Genomic DNA, 23,461 nt, shown 5'->3' on the forward strand with positions numbered 1-23,461 from the left:
ATTCACAGCGCTTCACTTTTTCCACATTTTGTTACGTTGCATCCTCCTATCACAGTTTAGAATGGTGGCAGTGTCATTATAATGGGGGATTTTATTTATACAGATATAGACTGGGCCGAAGGAACCACGCATTTGTCTTAGGCTCGTAATTTCCTAAATATCTTGCAACCGATACAGTTCCCCACAAGCATTTACTGTACAAAGAAGGTCTGTCAGCATGGACCATAGGGCGAGTAAAAAACATATGGTGAAAAAAGTTGCACTACTAGGGCCAAATTCTCAAAAGAGATACGCAGGCGGAACTTCTGTTCAGCCTGCGTATCTCTGTGCCTAACTTTGGAAACGATCCTCAAAAGGCTTTTTCCAAAGTTAAAATGAAAATTGGTGGAAAAATTGCGCTAAACATAAATAATGTGAAACCTGTAGTGGCCAGCACCAACAAAAAACAATGTTGTGTACAAAAGGTGAGAAGGAAAAAGTGCAGCGCTAAATATTGAGTGAAGGGATTCAAACAATACGGTAAGTAGTACAATTCTTTTTTTTTTACTTCAATACTTTTTTTTTATTGTTTCCATACAAATACAAAGAGACATTTACAAATCCGTTTTTTTCCATACTTAGTGCATTTTATGTGCATACAGGAGATTAATTACAAGCATTAAAAGTGTCCATTCCTCCCTCCCTCCCTCCTATCTTACTTTAAAGTGCATACACGTTTTTAGTTCTATTCTTTTCCTTTGATTATTACCCATCATTCCTTAATTTAAAGTGAGCGACCTATTTTACATAACCACTGTTCCCATATTGCTTTAAATTTTTTGAGGTTACCTCTTCTAATCCATGTTGCCCTTTCCTTCCCAATTGTGCTATTTATTACATTAAGCCATTCCTCTACTGTGGGTGGATTTTGTGCTTGCCATTTTAGTGCTATTAGTTTCCTCGCCTGAAACAGGCATCTTATAACTGCTTCTAATGTATCCCTCTGCCCCATTCTCTCCTCAATACATCCTAATAGGCAGACCCTAGCTTCAAGTTCCAGAGTGATACCGAAAGTTGCATTTATAGTGTCCAGAATTCCAACCCAGTATCTATGCAACTTTGGGCATTTCCACATCATGTGGATGAGGTCCCCTGTATCTTGGCATCTGGGACATTTGTCATCCAGCTTCCATCCAAATCCATATAATTTCTTTGGGGTATAATAGACCCTATGTAGGAGAAATAAATGGGAGACCCGTTGTGACGGGGCTAATGAGACCCTTATCCCTAGTTCCAGTATCCTATCCCATTGGTCATTCGTTAAAGGTCCAATATCCTCCTCCCATCTCTGTTTGTTCCTACTCAACTTCTCTTTTCCTATTAACTGATCACTGATCTGTTCATATAATTCTGAGATAAGACCTTTCAGAACCCCCGTCTTAATTAGTCTTTGGAGATTCGTGAGCTTTTGCCAGCTTACCGGCTGTGATTTAAATTGGGCTTGTAATGCGTGTCTAACCTGTAAGTAAGTAAAAAACATGGAGTTTGGAAGGCTATATTCACTGCTTAGCTCTGAAAAGAGTTTTAATGTGCAACCTGTGTACAGTTGTGCCACTCTGGTTATCCCTCGTTTCTCCCATTCTTTTAGTTTCCCCATAGCCAAAATTTCTTTTAAATTATTGTTATCCCATAATGGGGAATATTCTGTTAATCCTTTATAGCCCAAAGCTAATTTTACTGCTTGCCATATTCTCACCACCATCTTTACTGTTGGATTTTTCACAGAGAATGAGTTGGCTTCTAAGGTCTCTATCACAGATCTATGGGGGGACCCTCTTAATATCATTTTCCCACTCGCGTTTCCTCCCCCCTCTATACTACATCCCCCCAAATGCTGTAACTGTGCCGCCAAATAATAACTATAAGGATGTGGAACCGCCAACCCTCCTCTATTCGTTGGTAATTGCAACGTTCGGAGACTAATCCTTGCTTTACCCTTTTTCCAAATTAGGGTCCTAAAGAGGGTCTCTATCTTTTTAAACCATTGGTTGTCAATCCATACTGGGGAGTTGTGGAGTATATAGAGCAATTGTGGCATCCATATCATTTTAATTAAATTACTGCGACCGGCCACCGATAGTGGCAAATGTCCCCATATATCCGCTTTACTTTTAAATTTACCTAGAAGTGGCACTAAATTATTATTTATGAATTGTTCTGGTTTACGTGTTACCACGATTCCCAGATACTCCATCTTCTCCCCAATTTTTAATTGAGGGATTCCTATCCCATCCATATTACCTACCGGATCCACTGGTAAGAGTGTTGATTTTTCCCAGTTTATTACCAGGCCCGAGAATCGTCCGAACGCTTCTACCGTTTGAACTGCAATTTTGAGGGAGGTTGTAGAATTGCCCAGAAAAAGGAGGATGTCGTCCGCATAAAGCGCGACTTTCTCCTCCTCTGCTCCTCTCTGGAACCCCTGTATTTCCTGTTTACCTCTAATTGCAATCGCCAAGGGCTCAATTGCCAGGGCGAAAATGAGAGGGGACAATGGACATCCCTGTCTCGTTCCCATTTCCAATTCAAAAAACTGTGAAACTTCATTATTTATTTTTATTTTGGCCTTTGGGGAGTTATATAATAACTTTATCCATTTAATAAAAGATGGACCAAACCCAAACTTCTCCAGAGCGTACCAGAGATAGTCCCACTCCAAACTATCAAAGGCCTTGGTGGCATCCAATGCTAGGATAGATCTATCACCCGCATTCTCCGTTGGAGTCTGTAAGTTTAAGTACAACCTTCTTATGTTTATACTCGTGGACCGATTCGGAATAAATCCAGATTGATCTGGATGTATTAGTTTCTGAATATATTTATTTATTCTCGTTGCCAATACTTTGGCCAAGATTTTTACATCTGAGCAGAGTAAAGATATCGGTCTATACGATGATGTATCTAATTGATCTTTCCCTTCCTTCTGGAGCACTATAATAATTGCTTCTAACATTGAAGAGGGTAATCTTCCTCCGTTTTTAGCAACTCCGGGAGCAGCACCTCACCGTATTGTTTATAAATCTCCGCTGGTAGGCCATCTGGCCCTGGGGACTTTTGATTAGAAAGTTCTTTAACTGCCTGCTGTAGTTCCAATAATGTGATTGGGGATTCCATAGCGTTTCTATCCTCCTCTAATAGAACTGGGATTCCTATTTCTCTAAAATATTCCTCCATTTGCACTTTAGCTTCCCCCTTTCTTGATCTATACAGATCTTTATAATATACTGCAAACGTATCCACTATTACAGATGTTTCAGATGATATCCCACCTCCTATCGTCCTAACTGCGGGAACACTAGAGGGCGCCATATTAGTTTTTGCTAGAAGGGCCAGAGTATGGCCCACACTTTCCCCCTCTGAAAAGGCACTCTGCTGCTGAAATAGGCGCTTGTTTTCAACTTTCTTATTTATCACCAACTTATATTCCTGTTGCTTCTCCAGCCATAGCCTTTGTTTAATCAGAGTTGGATTTTCCACATATTTCTTTTCAGCCTCAAGAACCTCTTGCCTGATTTTCTCCTCCCATTCCCTCGAGTTCCTCTTGATCTTAGCTACCTGCTGAATCAATATACCCCTGAGGAACGCCTTCAGGGCGTCCCACACCACTCCCCCTGATGCCGTCCCTGTATTGAAGTCCAGGAATTCTCTTAATTTAATGCCGATTTCTTCTGGCTTCCCCATCACTTCAAGCCAAAAGGGACTTATTTTCCAATTACTTGGAAGGTTTTTTTTCCCTATGCTCAGTGATAACACCAGAGGGGAATGATCAGAAACCCCTCTTGGATAATAGGATATTTTACTAACTGCTTGTAAACTTGCACAATTTCCCAGTGCCATGTCTATTCTTGACAGTGTGGAATATGTACTTGAAAAACAGGAGTACTGCCGCACATCTGGATATTTCACCCTCCAAATGTCCCACCACCCAACCTCTTCCAAAAATTGACTCAAGTGCCCTTCTCCTAGCCCTGGGCTCCGTGTCCCCGGTGGAAATCTGTCCATCGTTCTATTTAGCACGTTATTTAAATCTCCAACCACTAATACCGGGATATTTACCTTATTTACCACAAATTCCGTAAATTTATACAACACCTCCATCTTAAACGGAGGGGGTATATAAATATTCGCCAGTACATATGGTACATTTTCTATCAAACAGTGCAGAAAAATATAGCGACCCAGTTCATCTATTCTTGACTCTATACATGTAAATGCTACACCTGTTTTTACCATTATGCTCACTCCTCTGGAATAAGAAGAGTGGACAGAATGGTATTGGTTTTGATACTTTTTTTTATTGACCAATTTTAGCTTTGTTTCATTAGTCAAATGGGTTTCTTGAATGCATATCACCTCCACCCCATAGCACTCCAGGGTAGTAAAAATTGCAGCTTTTTTCACTGGGTCCCCCATCCCCCTGACATTCCAGGAGCCTATATTTATCATTTTAGGTCTCATGCCTGGCCTCATAAACATGATTTATAAAAATAACCCACCTCCCAATGGGATTAATTACATTCCCTTCTCTTATGCTTAATACGTGATACACAATACTCGCAAATTTGTGGAACTTTCCGTAGCTGCGTTTTAACATTATAGCCCCAGAGAGAGCATATCGAACAAGAGAAAAAGCCTCTAAAGAGCAAACAGAAAGACTATATGCCACTTTAAATATACCTAAGAAAAAAAAACAATTAGATGTGCCTTCGAGTGCATTCCCTTCACTTGTGCTCGATAAGTGATACGTGATACTCGTACTTTGATGCAACTTTACCCCCCATTCCCCACCTTCCCGCCCCCCCTCCCCCCTTCCACCCCCCCTCCACCCCTCCCCCCCTGCCTATCTAGGCCACCCCTTAGGGCTATACATGTGACCTCTCCCTTCCATCCTTCCCTTACATTACCCTTCCCATCCATATCTATTGTGATCCCGTGCAACCTCCTCCCCGACCTACGCCCCTAAACAAAGCGCATAACCAGAGGAGGGGAGAGAGGGAGGAGGAGAGGAGAGAGAGGAGGGCAGCAGATTCTCTACCCAATGCCCATTCGTTTTAATTCATGTACCTGAACATATATTCTCTCCTCCCCTCCCCCCCCCCTCCCCCCCATTCCTACAACTGCCCCCTTTCCAAGTTATCCGATCAGTCAAGACTTAGTCTACTCTCGTGCTTTATTCTCTTCCAGCCACTGTGCTGCTTTTCCTGGTGAGTCAAAGATTTGGGGGCCTTCTGCTGTCATTACTCTTAGACGTGCTGGATACAGTAGTGCATATTTGAATTTATTCTTTAGAAGATTACGTTTAATAGGTGTAAACTCTGATCTACGTTTACTGAGTTCTGGAGAGAAATCTGGAAAAAACGAGATTCTTGAATCATTATAAAAAATGTCCCCCTTCTCTCTCGCCTTTTGCAACACTGCTGCCTTATCTGTAAAATTAAGAAATTTCAAAAGTAGGGGCCTAGGGTGTCCATCCTTAAGATGTGTTCTAAACGGGACTCTATGGGCCCTTTCTATTGCAAAGAGCCGTGAGAAGGTATTTTCCCCAAAAATGTCTCCGAGCCATTTCTCAAAGAACCTTATGGGGTCGGTACCCTCACTGCGTTCTGGAAGACCCACCACCCGAATGTTATTTCTTCGTAGCCTATTTTCGATTTCGTCAAGTTTAGAGGCCTGCCATCCATTTTGTTCCTTTAATTCTTGCATCTGTTGTTTTAATGAATATACCTCGTCTTCTACTTGGCTCACTCTCTCCTCTGCTGATGTTATCCTTTGCCCAGTCTTTTGCAATTCCTGGCCCATTGTCTCTAGTTCTTCCTTTATTTCTTTTATCTGGTCAGTTAAATTATTCAATGTCCCTCTACATGCATTTATGGCACTTAATATCTCCTTCAAAGTTGGCTCTTCCTCCCGCCTGGGATCATCTGCTATTTTTGCCAATGAGGTTTCTATAAGAGAATTTGCTGATGCCATTGCACCCCCCCCCTTGGGGCTCTACCACAGGGTTTTTTTTATTTTTAGGAGCTGATGAACCTTGTCCACCGCTTTTCCTGTCCGTCGCTATCCCTGTTTGGTTTTTGACCTGCGATTGTATTTGTGGGTGCTGAGCTGCTTTACCAGGCGACTTTTCTACTTTAGCTGCTGCTGTGGCTGCTGCGACTGCTGCCGCCTGTGCCGCCTTCTCCTTATCTTTCGCAGCCCGTGTTACTTGAGGGCCACCACTTTCCTGGTTGGACTGTCCCTTTTTTGTAACTGCTGCCATTATTCCAAGAAATGCAACAAAAAAAAAAAACCCCCAAAAAATATAAAAATAATGGGGCACTCCAACAGTACACCTAGTATGCTAATCTGATGTATAAAGGATATGGAAGCATCAACTGCAGAAGATATGTGAGCAGCAAGCCTGGTATTGGCCCCCAAACATTTTTTTCCAGAGGGAGCAAACAGGCTATTTGCTTTTGCTTTTGCTTAATAACAGATTAACGGTTATTACTATACAGTTCCATGTATCCAGCGCAAGGTGAAATATGGAATTCGTGCAGAGTAAGTGCCAATTTTGCTTGGAGAGAGAAAAAAAAATGAATACAACAGCCTGTTCCTCCTGTGGCTAAGCTGTGTGAAAGCGGGGCAGATATCTAAGCTCTGAATGCCTTTATGCCTTTGTAAGCTACAGCCAACAACTGTAAACTGGTATATAGTCCCATATACTTCCAGTCCCCGTTCACAGTGCTCCATTCACAGTTCACAGTTTATACACACTAGTTGTGCTACATTAACACTTCCATTTGGCATTGGCAATAGCATTCAGCATTCAGTTACAGTCCATTCCTGTTACTTTAATTTACTTTTAGCAATATGCTTATATACCACGTGTAGTATGAAGTGCAAATGCCATATGCCATATGCAACTTACAATGGTCCTCCACAGTTTTATTTACTCACATAAGCCTGAGGGAAAAAAATATATATTTCTTTTGACCTTTTTCAGCTCTCTCTGTGCCTCTCAGAAATCTTCCCAAAGCACCGTCAGTCCTCTGTCTCACTCCAGCATCAAAGGCAGCGGTAGACAGCCAATCAGTGGCGCCGTGTGACGAGCACTGAGCTCCAGTCAGCAGTGCCGTATGATGCAATCTCTCCCCCTCAATCCCCCGACAAGCACTCGTCCAAAGCAGCCAGTCAAAGACGCCGGGGGTTCCCCCCCAGGCAGCCAGAGACCACACACGGAGGGGGAAAAAAACGTCCGCTGCCGTCCACCCCTCCCGCCCAGCAACAACGCCAGGTAAGCAGGAGCGGGATGGATCGGGTCTATAGGCAGGTATCAGAGAGGGCTATCGCAGGTCTCAAAGCATCCAGATCAGAGGAGCCTAGCTAGTCAGCATGGCGTGGTACGGAGAGGAGACCCGCACGGCTCACACACACTCACTCCTCCATCCGGTCACGCCCCAGACACATCAATTCTGTCAAATCCATGTACAATTCGATGAAACAGTTCAAATAGAATTGGACCCAGGAGACACTCACCAGATGATATGGTGAGTGAAAAAAAAGGAAACAAAATATAACTGAAACAATGTAATAGTGTGGAAAGCCACTAGGAGGTGGTGTTCCTGTAGGAAATGTGTGCAACACACTAAAGTGGGTGATGTGACCTGTAGGTGATAACAAATGGGGTGAACCAATCACAAAGTCCAAGCAAAAAATGTATATATATAGCAATCCGATATCGGACCGATATTTACAGTCTTTGAGAGATGGAATTGATCGGAAATTCTTATGAAGGAAAAACAAAACGGCCACTCGAAAAGAACTGATGTAAGATTGTCCTCTCTGGTATGCCGATCAGACGATCAGTGTAGATGGTAAAAACCTCAGCAACGATTCACAGTGATATCCAAAAAGATAAATAAATGGATACTCTTACCAGAATATGTGGACATACACGTCAGCGACGGTATGTCGATCAGGCATGCACGAACTCCTAGGCAAAGATGGTGTTGATGGGAAACGTTCCAATATGTCAAACTTTAATCCCCGGGAGTCGGTAGAATCCGAGCGGCAGAAAAACAAATCTTGCAGGAGAGATTCACAACCAAATCTTGCAGGAGAAGGCACCGGACAGCTGCAGAAGAACCGGGGTGCGCCGAGTCAACAGCGGAGAGCGGCGAAGATAGAAGAAGACCCCCCCTGGAGAGCGGAAGAAGAAGCCCCCCCAGAGAGCGGAGAAGACCTCCGGAGAGCGGAAGAAGAAGCCCCCCCTGGTATTAGAGCTAATAAAGAAGACAGGGGGGGCCTCCGGAGCAGAATAATCAATTATTTTAAAAACCCTTGTGTTGTGTGTTTAATAACTTTAACTTTTTGCCTCCAGGTGAATGGGTAGGGGTACGATGTACCCCATATCCATTCACTTAGGGTGGGGGGCCGGTATCTGGGGGCCCCCTTATTTGAGGGGACTCCCAGATTCTGATAAGCCCCCCGCCCGCAGACCCCGAAAATCAACGGCAAGGGTTGTCGGGAAGAGGTCCTGTCCTCATCAACATGGGGACAGGGTGCTCTGGGGTGGGGGGGCCCGCAGTGCGCCCCCCTGCCCCAGAGCACCCAACCCCCCCATGTTGAGGGCATGCGGCCTGGCACGGCTCAGGAGGGGGGGGGGGCGCTCGCTCGTCCGTCCCCACTCCCATTCCTGACCGGCCGGGTAGCGTGCTTTGGATACGGGTCTGGTATGGATTGTAGGGGGACCCCCTACGTTGATTTTTTTGGCGTAGGGGGGGTCTCCTTACAACCCATACCAGACCTAAGGGCCTGGTATGCTCCTGGGGGGGGGAACCCATGCCGGTTTTTTCTTTGAAAATTGGCATGGAGTTCTCCCTTTTAGGAATGCATGCCGAGCAACGCTGTCAATTTTTTTTATAATTATTTGTTTTCCCGGCGCGTATATTTTTTTTCACCCGTCGCAACTTTAGTGTCCCGTCGCAATCCACAAAGCCCGGCGTAAATTACGTTCGCGCGCTGCACGTCGCGAAAATTACGTCACACGCATGCGCAGTACGGCCGGCGCGGGAGCGCGCCTCATTTAAATTTTAAACGCCCCCCGGAGAGGAGGACCGCCTTGCGACGGAGGCACTTAAGTTACACGGCGTGTAATTTCTAGGTAAGTGCTTTGTGGATCAAGCACTTAGGTAGAAATTTTAAGTCAGTGTAACTTAACTGCTGAAAGTTAAGTTAGGCAGCTTTTTTGAGGATTTGGCCCTAAACGCCTGTGTAACTTAACTGCTGAAAGTTAAGTTAGGCAGCTTTTTTGAGAATTTGGCCCTTAGTGTCTAAAAATGCAGCCAGCATCAACAATTGGACAAATTGTGTGTAGCGCTACCACCGCAGGAGCCGCTGGTTAGATTTGGGACGGCATGTTATGTTACCTCTGTGATGTCTAGAGATGATGATGAGCAATGACGGAATGTCCAAACAGCAGGATGTAGTTTTCTGTGCTTTTATTACTTGCCCAACACGGCAAACAGTCAACTTGAGGTAGATAGAGAAAGGTTGGTGAAAGGAGAAATTTGCAGATTCAGGCCTATGGATAACGGAAGCAGTCCTGCCTCCAATGGGACTTTAACTCACGTCGCCACTACAGCCAGAGTGGGTATAGTGTACCTGGACAGGCCTCTCACACCGACCTGGCAGCCAGAGTATCACTCGGAACTTTTGAGAAGGAACAAGTTTCTGCCACGACTTGGCTCTAATAAAATTAGAATTTAATAGTGGAACCTCTGCCACAGGCCCTCTACTCAGGAACGTAGACAATAGAGCGAATCCTCTCAACAAATATAATTTTGCCTGAATCTCCCTCAGGTAGACTTCTTGGTTTTGGGGGTCACCGACTGACAAGTTGCAGCGTACAACTTCTCAGTGTCCGGTCACCCAGATCCCTGATGGATTGTCTAAGCCCTATTGGATCACCTGCCTCCAGGCTCACCTCAGACCGACTCCCCACCGAACAGCACAACTCGCTTGGGATCTTCTTCATAGAAGGTGGGGACACAGTAAGTCACTGGGGCCCCTTTGCAGCTTCAGTTGGGAACTCCGCACAGCACGTGCGCCCCAGCCTGGTAGGCCTTCTTGCCAGGGCCCATGATGTGCGCACACCCTAAAGGTGGGTGCCGCACCTGGAACCAGGAACGAGCAAAGAACGCCACAAAATGGCGTCTGCCTAAGAAATACCCTCCCCCAGCATGCCCCGCGAGGGAAACACTCCTCTGATTGGCTGCTGGAGAAAGGCGCCTCCGCAAGGACTCCTCTGGCACCATCTGTTATCCAGAGATGGAAATGTATCTCTGGAACACAAAATGGAACCACAGAACGGCCCAGCCTGGCAGAAACCCAATTTACACAATCAACATGGATGGGAGCAAGGTAACTCTCTCATCCCCCTCTAAATTTAACATAGCACCTGTACTGAAAGTACACAGGCGCTACACACTCCCCCCACTTGAAATGACACTGTCCCCAGTGTCCTAACAAAGGCATTCAAGCCTGATAGCCGGCCTGATCTGTATAACAGCAATAGAAAAGTGGCCAAATGAATACATAACTTTGAGATAGAAAACATTAGCTTCATTGAATACTACAGTAAGAACTATGGACCAGATTCACATAGAAGAGCGGTGGCGTAGCGTATCGTAGATACGTTACACCGCCGCAATTTTTCATCGCAAGTGCCTGATTCACCAAGCACTTGCGATGAAAACCTACGCCGGCGGCCTCCGGCGCAAGGCGGGCCAATTTAAATGGGCGTGTGCCATTTAAATTAGGCGCGCTCCCGCGCCGGACCTACCGCGCATGCTCCGTTTCCAAACTCCCGCCGTGCTTTGCGCGAAGTGACGTCATTTTTTTGAACGGCGACGCGCGTAGCGTAATTCCGTATTCCCGGACGGCTTACGCTAACGACGTTATTTTTTAAATTTCGACGCGGGAACGACGGCCATACTTTATACAGCAATACGATTGCTGTGTAAAGTTAAGGCACCAAAAAAAACGACTAACTTTGCGACGGGAAACTAGACTAGCGGCGACGCAAACTCCCCCCAGCGGCGGCCGCGGTATTGCATCTTAAGATCCGACAGTGTAAAACAATTACACCTGTCGGATCTTATGGCTACAGTGTATCTATGCGTAACTGATTCTATGAATCAGTCGCATAGATAGAAACAGGGATATGACGGCGTATCAGGAGAAACGCCGTTGTATCCCTTTTGTGAATCTGGCCCTAAGGCACTATACAATCCTATCTATCTAATCTGCCCCAGTCTGCGACAGCATTGATATTAGGTCATCAACCTGCAAGGAAAAAAACACAAGAACATACACACAAGCAAAAATATATATACTCTCCTATATTAATCATCTCTATATACAATCTCTAAGGTCAGAGTTGAGACTGCACCCTCCAGCCGGAGTGTGAAATTTCCCTTCCTCCCAAAGAGGTATCAATAAGTGCTAGACATTTCTATTTTCTTTTCCTGAATTGCAAGAGAAAGAAAAAAAAATAATATATATATACAGTAAGGGCCAGATTCACAGACAGCGGCGTATGTTTAAGCGGGCATAACGCATCTCATATGCGCTACGCCGACGTAACATAGAGAGGCAAGACCAGTATTCACAAAGCACTTGCTCCCTAAGTTACGGCGGCGTAGCGTAAATGGTCCAGCGTAATCCTAATTCAAATTTGGAAGGTAGTGGGAGTGTTGTATTAAAATTAACTGTGACCCCATGTAAATGAATGGCTGAACGAACGGCGCATGCGCGCGCATGCTCAGAATCACGTTGCATATACTCCCTAAGATACGACGGCTCAATGCGTACGACGTGAACGTAACCTACGCCCAGCCCCATTCACGTACGACTTACGCAAACGACGTAAAATCCGAAGGCTGTTCCGACATCCATACCCTAACATGACTTACCCCTGCTTTATGAGGGATAACTTTACGCCGGACGTACGCCTTACATAAACGGCGTAGCTTACTGCGATGGGCGAAAGTACGTTAGTGAATCGGCGTATCTAGGTCATTTACATATTCAACACGTAAATCAATGGAAGCGCCCCTAGTGGCCAGAGTAAATATGCACCCAAGATACGATGGCGAAGGAGACTTACGTCGGTCGGATGGAGCCAGAATTCAGGCGTATCTGGTTTCAGGAATACGGCGCATAGATAAGACGGCGCATCCGTGGACTTACGCGGCGTATAAGAAGAAACGTCGGCATAAGTCGTTCGTGAATCTGGCCCTAAATCTCTGTAGTAGAAAAAAAGAAGTTGCAGAACACTGTCCCTTGTGGTCAGTGCGCTGGTACTACACGGCAGTCTATAGTTCAGCTCAAAATGCACAGCAAAAGAAAGGAAATATAAAACATGGCATTTTCTTCGCTGAAATTCTTCTTGATGCTGCAAAGAAACCGGCAAGACCCTATTCTAACTGACTGAAATAAACCCAGCCCGAAGTTCTGCACATACACCAAAATGTGGATCCGGTGGGACAAACAAAAATGAACTTGAAAAGGGGTAAGGGTTCTTGCCCAGGTCTTCTTTAAAAGCAGCAAGTTGGAAACCATAGGCATGGGGCCTATCTATAGAAACGCGGGTCAGGTAATGACACAATGGGGCTGATTTAATATTATCACTGCGCTGCGCCGGGTCATGGCTTAATTAGTGCGCTGGATGAAGCCTTAATTAGGCGCATGAACCGGCATAGCAGCGGGCGCAATGCAAGTAATATGTAAAGCCATCGCCGAACTCCCTTTAGAAGTCTATGGGAGAAATCAAAAGTGTTATTATTCAAGGTTAATATGCAAGTTTTGTCCTAAAAAGTGTTTGGGGACCTGAGTCCTGCCCCAGGGGACATGTATCAATGCTTTTTATATTTTTTAAAACGGACGTTTTTTCGGGAGCAGTGAATTTAATAATGCTTAAAGTGCAACAATAAAAGTGAAATATTCCTTTAAATTTTGTACCTAGGGGGGGTGTAAAGTCAGCATGTGAAAAAGCATGTTTCCCTCACTTAGAACTGTCCCTGCACAAAATGACATTCTGAAAGAAAAAAAGACATTTAAAATTCACTCACGGCAATAATGAATTGTCGGCTCCCGGCAATTCTGAGAGGATTCATTAATAAAAAAAAAAAATAGCGTGGGGGTCCCCCCAAATTCAATTACCAGGCCCTTCAGGTCTGGTATGGATATTAAGGGGAACCCCGCCGAAAAAAAAAAAAAAATGATGTGGGGGTCCCCCCAAATATCCATACCAGGCCTTTCAGGTCTGGTGTGGATTTTAGAGGGGAACTCCACCCCAAATAAAAAAAAATGGCGTGGAGTCCCCCCAAAAATCCACACCAGACCCTTATCCGAGCACGTTAACCTGGCCGGCCGCAGAAAAGAGGGGGGGACAGAGTGTGGCCCCCCTCCTCTCCTGAACCGTACCAGGCCACATAACCTCAACATGGGGAGAATGTCCCCATGTTGATGGGGACAAGGGCCTCATACCCACAACCCTGGCTGGTGGTTGTGGGGGTCTGCGGGCGGGGGGCTTATCGAAATCTGGAAGACCCCTTTAACAAAGGGAACCCCAGATCCCGGCCCCCCCTTGTGTGAAATGGTAATGGGGTACATTGTACCTCTATCATTTGACCAAAAAAAGTGTAAAAAATGTTAAAAATGACAGTAGCCGGTTTTTGACAATTCTTTTATTAATATCTTCTTTCCACGCTTCTTCTTCCATCTCCTTTTTTTCTTCTTTCATTCGAGTTTCTTCCTCCATCTTCCTCTGCTTCTTTCTTGGGACTTCTCGTCCGCATCTTGCCCGGCGTCTTCTTCCATCTTCTTCTCCTTCCATCGGCCTTCTTGTCCCGCATCTTCTTGTTCTTCCTCTGCTTCTTTCTTGTGTCTTCTCGTCTGCATCTTGCCCGGCGTCTTCTCCCATCTTCTTCTTCTTCCGTCGGCCTTCTCGTCCTGCATCTTCTTGTTCTTCTGGACGCTGCGCTTGAAATTGAATTCCCCGCCGTGTGCCGCTCCTAGGACCCCGCCCCCCTCTGATGCCACAGGTAAACTCATAAGAAAGTCATGTGCGTCAGAGGGGGGCGGGGTTACATGAGCGGCACAGGGCGGGGAATTCAATTTCAAGCACACCGTCTGGAGAAGAAGAAGCCGTGCAAGATGCGGACGAGCTTCCAATTGAAGTTCCCGCCATGTGACGCTCATGTGACCCCACCCCCCTCTGACGCACATATACCACACGCGGACTTTCTTATGAGTTTACCTGTGGCATCAGAGGGGGACGGGGTCACAGGAGCGGCACACGGCGGGGACTTCAATTTCAACCGCAGCGTCCAGAAGAACAAGAAGATGCGGGACGAGAAGGCCGACGGAAGGAGAAGAAGATGGGAGAAGACGCTGGTCAAGATGCGGACGAGAAGTCCCAAGAAAGAAGCAGAGGAAGATGGAGGAAGAAACCCTAATGAAAGAAGAAAAGAAGAAAAGAAGAAGAAGCACGGAAAGAAGATATTAATAAAGGAATTGTTAAAAACCGGCTACTGTAATTTTTTACATTTTTGTCACTTTTTTTGGTGAAATGGTAGAGGTACAATGTACCCCATTACCATTTCACACAGGGGGGGGGGGGCGGCATCTGGGGGTCCCCTTTGTTAAAGGGGTCTTCCAGATTTCGATAAGCCCCCCGCCCGCAGACCCCCACAACCACCGGCCAGGGTTGTGGGGATGAGGCCCTTGTCCCATCAACATGGGGACATCCTTCCCATGTTGAGGGCATGTGGCCTGGTACGGTTCAGGAGAGGGGGGGCGCACTCAGTCCCCCCTATTTTCTGCGGCCGGCCAGGTTAACGTGCTCGGATAGGGGTCTGGTGTGGATTTTTGGGGGGACTCCACGCCATTTTTTTTTTAATTTGGGGTGGAGTTCCCCTTAAAATCCATACCAGACCTAAAGGGCCCACGTAATTTTTTTTTTTTTTTGACGGCAGGGTTGCCCTTAATATCCATACCAGACCTGAAGGGCCTGGTAATCGAATTTGGGGGGACCCCCACGTTTTTTTTTTTTAGTTTTAATGAGCAATGACTGTATTCTTTATAGCCATGAGTACTTTTAAATTACGTTTTTTTCACTTCAGAAATGACATCTTGTACAGGAACAGTTCTAAGCACGGGAAACATGCACTACTTCACAGGCATGTTATACTTTACCCCTCCCCCTGTATGAAATTTAAAGGAATATTTCACTTTTATTGTTTCCCTTTAATCACTTCCATACAGCGCCTTTTCTGGCACTTCTCTCCTTCATGTAAAAATTATATTTTGTTCCTGGGAAATTACTCAGGACCCCAAACATTATATATATTTTTTTAGCAGACACCCTAGGGAATAAAGTGGCGGTCATTTTTTATTTTATTTCCAATGGTATTTGCGCAATCATTTTTCAAACGCCTTTTTTTTTGGGCCAAAAAAAAAACGGTTTCATGAATTAAAAAATAACAAAGCAGTAAAGTTAGACCAATTTTTAGGGATAATGTGAAAGATGATGTTACACTGAGTAACTAGATACCTAACTTGTCACGCTTTAATATTGCCCACACTCATGGAATGGCGCCAAACTTCGGGACTTAAAAATCTCCATAGCTTGAATTTTTTTTACAGGTTACCAGTTCAGAGTTACAGAGGAGGTCTAGTGGTAAAATCATTGCTCTCGCTCTAACGCACATGTCAATACCTCACATGTGTGGTTTGAACGGTGTTTACATATGTGGGCGGGACTTACATGCGTGTTTGCTTCTGAGTGCGAGCTACTAGGGAAAGGGGCGTTTGAATATATATATTTTTTTTATGTAATATTTTTATTTTTGCACTTTTTTGTCCCTTTTTTTTATCACTTTTATTCCTATTACAAGGAATGTAAACATCCCTTGTAATAGGACTAGTGTGTGACAGGTTCTCTTTATGGAGAGAGGCGGGGTCAATAATCTCTCCTCCAGGCTAGAAAGCATGAGATCGGAAAAAAAAAAAACACTGATCTCATCCTTTCAGCCGCGTTCATGTTCGTTCAGCACAGTGGTGTAGTGGATAGTACTTTTACCTAGCAGCAAAAAGGGTCGCTGGTTCGAATCCCGCCCGTGACACCATCTGCCTGGAGTTTGCATGTTCTCCCTGTGCCTGCGTGGGTTTCCTCCCACAATCTAAAAACATGCTGTAAATCGGATCCTGTCTAAATAAGCCCTAATATGCAGTAGTATATTTAGGTTTTGTGCTGCCCTAGGCCTGACTAAACTTCTGTACCTCCTAATAGAAAAATGACCCACCCTTCCTGTCAAGGCCACACCCTGTTTTTTTAGGACCCGCCCAGAAATTTTCAGGGGGGTACACACACACACACAAGTTCTGGGGGGAAGGGGGGCACTGGATTCCCTTAATTTGCATAGTTTTAATCTCACTTGCTGTTTGGCTATGGGGCAGGAAGTGAAGGCAAATCTCCCCAATTGGAAAGGGATGGTACAAAATAAACGGACAGGGGCTATAACCCTCCCTCCATCCAAAATGAAAGAAAAAAATGTTGATTATAGTTCTACTTTAAGCACAAATTTCTGATAATTTTATTGAGAGGACTAAGAAAATATAACCATGCTAATAGGCCAGGATACAGCGTTGCTAATATGTATGAATATGTGTTAGGGCCCCCCACAAACACCACCCCAAAGTTAAATAAACAGTTTTCTTCATTTGCAAATGATAGGGTGAAGACAACTCACAAATGTTGTCACTTTCTAATTCAAATTCATTCACTTCCTGTCACATAGCCAAACAGGAAGTGAGGGTAAAACCTTACTAATATATTTTCTTGGGGACACAGAGATCAATCTAAATAGTTTCCCATTATGTAAATTGCACTCTAGCATTTTGCTGTGTACACCCCAAATTATTAGGGATCTTGGACTTTGGGGTCCATTTCCTAAAGGCAAATCCACTTTGCAATACAAGTGGACAAGTAAGGAAGAAGGAAAAAAAAAACGTCACTTCTACAGAATTGGATGTTAAAACCATCAGTGCTTCCCCTCTGATTTTCAGCGACTACGCTTCTACTGCAAAGTGGTTTTGCCTTTACTAAACCCCAAACTAAATAATCATTTGGGGTGTACACAGCAGTGCTGGAGTGCAATTTGCTTAATGGGGACACTAGTTAAATTGACCTGTGTCCCCAAAAAAAGACATTGGTAGGGTTTTAACCTCACTTCCTGACACTTTTTAAACAGCTTTTTTTTTTTTCATTTTCCTTTCTGCTAATTAAGGGGAGTGTTTAATTGTTCACAGGTGAGGGAGTGTTCACAGGTGAGTATATATAGGTAGATTCACAAAGAGTTAGGCCGGCTTATCTACAGATAAGCCGACCTAACTCTGAATCTAAGCCGACCTATGTTTAAGTGTATTCTCTAACAGAGATACACTTAAACATATCTAAGATAGGACGGCTTGCGCCATCCTATCTTAGATTGCAATGTTTTGGCTTACCGCTAGGTGGCACTTCCATTGCGGCCGGCGTAGATTATGTAAATTAGCCTTTACGACGATTCCCGAACGAACGCGAGCCCGCCGCAGTCGATTAACGTCGTTTCCGTAAGGCCTTAGGCGGCCTAAAGTTATTCCACCTATGAGGTGGAATAACAATGTTAAAGTATGGCCGCAGTTCCCCCCGCGAGGTTCGAATTTTTTACGTCGTTTGCGTAAGTCGTCCGCGAATCGGGAGTTACGTCGCTTACGTCCGTGTCAAAATCAATAGGCCCGTACGGCCTACTTAGCCGCAATGCGCACTGGGAAATGTAGTCGCCCGTGAGGTCAAGCCTCATTTCCATACAACACGCCCCCCTCCAAGTCATTTGAATTAGGCGCCCTTACGCCCGCTCGTTTTAGGCTACACCGCCGTAGATTAGCAGGTAAGTAGATTGTGAATCACTACTAGCCTAACTAATTTACAGCGGTGTAGCCTAAAAAGGCTAGGCTAGGCCGCCCTAAATTTAGGCCGATGTTTGTGAATCTACCTATTAGTGTCTGTACAAACTCCCATAGGAGCTGGCTCCCAGCTGTTGGTGCCTCACATGTGGATTTTCTGAACAGAAGTGGATTCGTTGAAAAAAAGTGGTTGAGTTAAAAACCAGGAGTTTGCTATTAACTGCTTCTGCTTGCAAGGGTTGATTTTTTTCCCCTCTTTTCTCTGACACTTTTTAAACAGCTTTTTTTTCTTTTTCCTTCTTGCTAATTAAGGGGAGTGTTTAATTGTTCACAGGTGAGGGAGTGTTCACAGGTGAGTATATAGTGTCTGTACAAACTCCCATAGGAGCTGGCTCCCAGCTGTTAGTGGCTCACATGTGGATTTTCTGAACAGAAGTGGATTCTTTGAACAAAAGTGGATGAGTTAAAAACCAGGGGCCAGATTCAGGTACCTGTGCTGTGGCGTAACGTATCTCGTTTACGTTACACCGCCGCAAGTTTTCAGCGCAAGTGCTTGATTCACAAAGTACTTGCCTGTAAACTTGCGGCGGTGTAACGTAAATGTGTTCGGCGCAAGCCCGCCTAATTTAAATGGGGCGTGTACCATTTAAATTAGGCGCGTTCCCACGCCGAACGTTCTGCGCATGATCCGTTAGGAAATTTCCCGCCGTGCTTTGTGCGAAATTACGGCGCCCTGTTGTGTTTTTTGAACGGCGACGTGCATTACGTCCTTTCGTATTCCCGGACGTCTTATGCAAAAAAAAAATTGAAATTCGACGCGGGAACGATGGCCATACTTTAACATGGCTGGTCTAAATCTAAATCTAAGCCATGAAATAGCAGGCGTAAGTTTGCGATGGGAAAAGCCGACTAGCGACGACGTAAGAGAATGCGACGAACGCGCGTACCTTCGTGGAGTTTGCTATTAACTGCTTCTGCTTGCAAGGGTTGATTTTTTTCCCCCTCTTTTCTCTGACACTTTTTAAACAGCTTTTTTTTCTTTTTCCTTTCTGCTAATTAAGGGGAGTGTTTAATTGTTCACAGGTGAGGGAGTGTTCACAGGAGAGTATATAGTGTCTGTACAAACTCCCATAGGAGCTGGCTCCCAGCTGTTGGTGGCTCACATGTGGATTTTCTGAACAGAAGTGGATGAGTTAAAAACCAGGAGTTCGAAACAGGAGTTAAGACAGGAGTCTTCTAAACTGTAAGTAACATCTTAAACTTCCTACAAGTAATTATACTGTAACTGGGAAATGTGTGCTAGCAGGGTTGAAGGTTTTGCTCAGTGCACAGTGTGCCACATGTATGCAAAATTGGTGCGACAGCTCCAGGATGGATACCGCTGTGACAGATGTGAGCAGGTTGCCCTTCTGGAAGCTTGCATTAGACATCTGGAGGAGCAAGTTGCAACACTGGGCAGAAAGGACAACCTTGAAAGGGGTCCCCTGCTCGCTGAGCAGGTGGTCAGTAAGGTTGGTGTGCAGGGTGGAGGGGCAAGTCAGGATTATCAGATAGGAAGATGGGTTAATGTAGTTAGAGGGAGTGGAAGGGGCTTGCAGAAAAGGAAGGCCAATCCTGTATTTGTGCATCAAAACAAATTTGCCAAGTTGGGTGAAGATGTGGAGGTGGCAAACACAGAGGTGGCACCCCTAGATGTTACTGCTACCCCTAACAGCCGGGAGAGCAACCCATCTAGTAGAGGTGGTGAGGGGAGTGCAGGTAGGCATAGACAGTTGATGGTAATAGGGGATTCTATAATCAGAAGGACTGATAGAATAATTTGTCGCCAGGATCGCCTTAACCGAATGGTTTGCTGTCTCCCTGGTGCCAGGGTTCGGCATGTGGTGGACCGGGTGGATAAATTACTGGGAGGGGCTGGGCATGACCCAGCTGTCTTGGTCCACGTTGGAACCAATGACAGTATACATGGAAGGTGGAGGCTCCTTAAGAATCAATTTAAAGAACTAGGCTGCAAGATGAAGGGAAGGACCTCCAAGGTGATATTCTCTGAAATATTGCCTGTGCCATGCAAAACACAGGAAAGGCAGGGGGACATTGGAGAGCTGAATGCATGGCTAAAGACCTGGTGTAGGAAGGAGAGATTTGGGTTTCTAGAGCACTGGGCTGACTTTTCATTGGGGTGCAACCTATATGTTAAAGACGGTTTGCACTTGAATGGAAGGGGGTCTGCTGTGCTGGGGGAGAGGTTTATGTGAATGCTGGAGGAGTATTTAAACTAGACTTGAGGGGGGAGGGTGAACTAGGATAACATTGGGCACACAGGTCAGTTAGGGGTCAGACATTAATGGAGAGTGGAATGGGGATAGATGGGGGAGGGTTATGGCAGGTGACAATAAAGGGCCAGATTCACAGTGGAGATACGACGGCGTATCTGCTGATACGCCGTCGTATCTCTGTTTCTATCTATGTGACTGATTCATAGAATCAGTTACGCATAGATAGCCCTAAGATCCGACAGGTGTAATTGTTTTACACTGTCGGATCTTAGGATGCAGTACCGCGGCCGCCGCTGGGGGGAGTTTGCGTTGTAAACCAGCGTCTGGTATGCAAATTAGGAGTTACGGCGGATCCACAACGTTTTTTCGCGTTCGCTACGTCGCCGCTAGTATAGTTTCCCGTCGCAAAGTTAGTCGTCGTTTTTGGTGCCCTAACTTTAGTCAGCAAGTGTATTGCTGTCTAAAGTATGGCCGTCGTTCCCGCGTCGAAATTCAAAATTTAACGTAGTTTGCGTAAGCCGTCCGGGAATACGGAATTACGCTACGCGCGTCGCCATTCGAAAAAATGATGTCATAGCGCAATGCACGACGGGAGTTCGGAAACGGAGCATGCGTGGTAGGTCCGGCGCGGGAGCGCGCCTAATTTAAATGGCACACGCCCATTTAAATTGGCCCGCCTTGCGCCGGAGGCCGCCGGCTTAGGTTTTCATCGCAAGTGCTTGGTGAATCAGGCACTTGCGATGAAAAATTGCGGCGGTGTAACGTATCTACGATACGTTACGCCGCCGCTCTTCTATGTGAATCTGGCCCATGGTTCCCATGTTGCAAACAGCCATTGAAAATTTAAGTGACATTTTTACTACTAAAAATTATATGAAAAACACCAGAGAAAAATGTAATAATACATTTAAGTGTTTGTTCACCAATGCCAGAAGTCTGCCAAGCAAAACAGGTGAGTTGGAAGCTTTGGCGCATGAGGAGAGCTATGATGTAATCGGTATTGCTGAAACTTGACTTTAATCCTCACATGACTGGGCTATTAATATTCCTGGCTATGCTCTCTTTCAGAAAGACAGGGTAAAAAGGAAAGGTGGAGGGGTCTGTCTCTATGTGAGAAGTGACCTCAAAGCAAGCGTGAAAGAGGACCTGGTTGATGAAGAGTGTGATGAGGCTGAAGCATTATGGGTGGAACTGCATACAGATGTGCGTAGTTCAAAGTTAATCATTGGAGTTTGTTATAGACCACCCAATGTTAATGAGGAGGTGGAGACTCAGCTCCTTGCACAGATGGAAAGGGCTGCAAGGGCTGGGATGGTGATAATAATGGGGGATTTTAACTACCCAGAAATTTACTGGAATAATGGCACTGCTGGGACAGTTAAAGAACAAAAATTAAAAAACCTATTGCAGGACAATTTTATGGTGCAGTTTATTGAAGCCCCAACTAGGAATGATGCTCTGTTGGACCTGGTAATCTCAAACCATGCAGAGCTTATTACTAATGTTCAGATAAAGGAACACCTGGGTAGCAGTGATCATAACATGATTTCATTTAATGTTAACTATAAGCAAGAAATATATACAGGAAAAATAAAAACACCTAATTTCAAGAGAGCACATTTTCCAAGGATGAGAGCTGCTCTCCAGGACTTAGATTGGGAGGGAATATTGGCACCGATGAACACAGAACAGAAATGGGAATTCTTCAAAAAGACTGTTTGGGACCTCACTGCAAAGTATATTCCCATGGGCAATAAGTTTAAAAGGCTAAAAATAAAACCTATGTGGCTCACGGTCAAAGTGAAAAAAGCTATAAACAAAAAGAAAATAGCCTTTAAAAAATATAAAAATGAAGGAACACTAGTGTCGTTTAAATGTTACAAAGAATATAACAGGATATGTAAAAAGGAAATCAAGGATGCAAAAATTCAAAACGAAACGAAAGATTGCAAAAGATAGTTGGACAAACCCCAAAAAAGTATTTAAATATATTAATAGTAAAAATGTCAGGTCTGAGCATGTAGGCCCCTTACAAAATAATCTAGAGTGGGTGACTGGGGACAAAGAGAAAGCTAATTTATTAAATGCTTTCTTCAGCTCTGTGTATACAATGGAACATGGGGGAGCTCAGTCCATAATGGGGGTGGGAGTGACAGAGCCCCAAATGATACACAATGGCTCAAAAGTGATATGGTCCAGAAATATTTAGACAGAATAAAGGTGGATAAAGCACCTGGACCAGATGGCATCCACCCACGGATCCTAAAAGAATTGAGCTCTGTAATTTCAAAGCCACTGTATCTAATATTTAGGGACTCATTAACCAGTTCCCGACCCCCGCATGTACATATACGTCCACAATATGGCACGTACAGGCACATGGGCGTACATGTACGTCCTTGCCTATTAGCGGGTGGGGGGTCCGATCGGGACCCCCCCCGCTACATGCGGAGGTCGGGTCCGCTCGCAGAGCGATCCGGGACCACGGCGCGGCTATTTGTTTATAGCCGCTCCGTCGCGATCGCTCCCCGGAGCTGAAGAACGGGGAGAGCCGTATGTAAACACGGCTTCCCCGTGCTTCACTATGGCGGCGCATCGATCGCGTCATTCCCTTTATAGGGAAGACACGATCGATGACGTCATTCCTACAGCCACACCCCCCTACAGTTGTAAACACATACTAGGTGCACCCTAACTCCTACAGCGCCACCTGTGGTTAACTCCCAAACTGCAACTGTCATTTTCACAATAAAGAATGCAATTTAAATGCATTTTTTGCTGTGAAAATGACAATGGTCCCAAAAATGTGTCAAAATTGTCCGAAGTGTCCGCCATAATGTCGCAGTCACGAAAAAAATTGCTGATCGCCGCCATTAGTAGTAAAAAAAAAAAAAATTAATAAAAATGCAATAAAACTATCCCCTATTTTGTAAACGCTATAAATTTTGCGCAAACCAATCGATAAACGCTTATTGCGATTTTTTTTTACTAAAAATAGGTAGAAGAATACGTATCGGCCTAAACTGAGGAAAAAAAATGTTTTTATATATGTTTTTGGGGGATATTTATTACAGCAAAAAGTAAAAAATATTGCATTTTTTTCAAAATTGTCGCTCTATTTTTGTTTATAGCGCAAAAACTAAAAACCGCAG

This window comes from Rana temporaria, chromosome 4, assembly GCF_905171775.1.
Source record: "Rana temporaria chromosome 4, aRanTem1.1, whole genome shotgun sequence".
Lineage (NCBI taxonomy): Eukaryota > Metazoa > Chordata > Amphibia > Anura > Ranidae > Rana > Rana temporaria.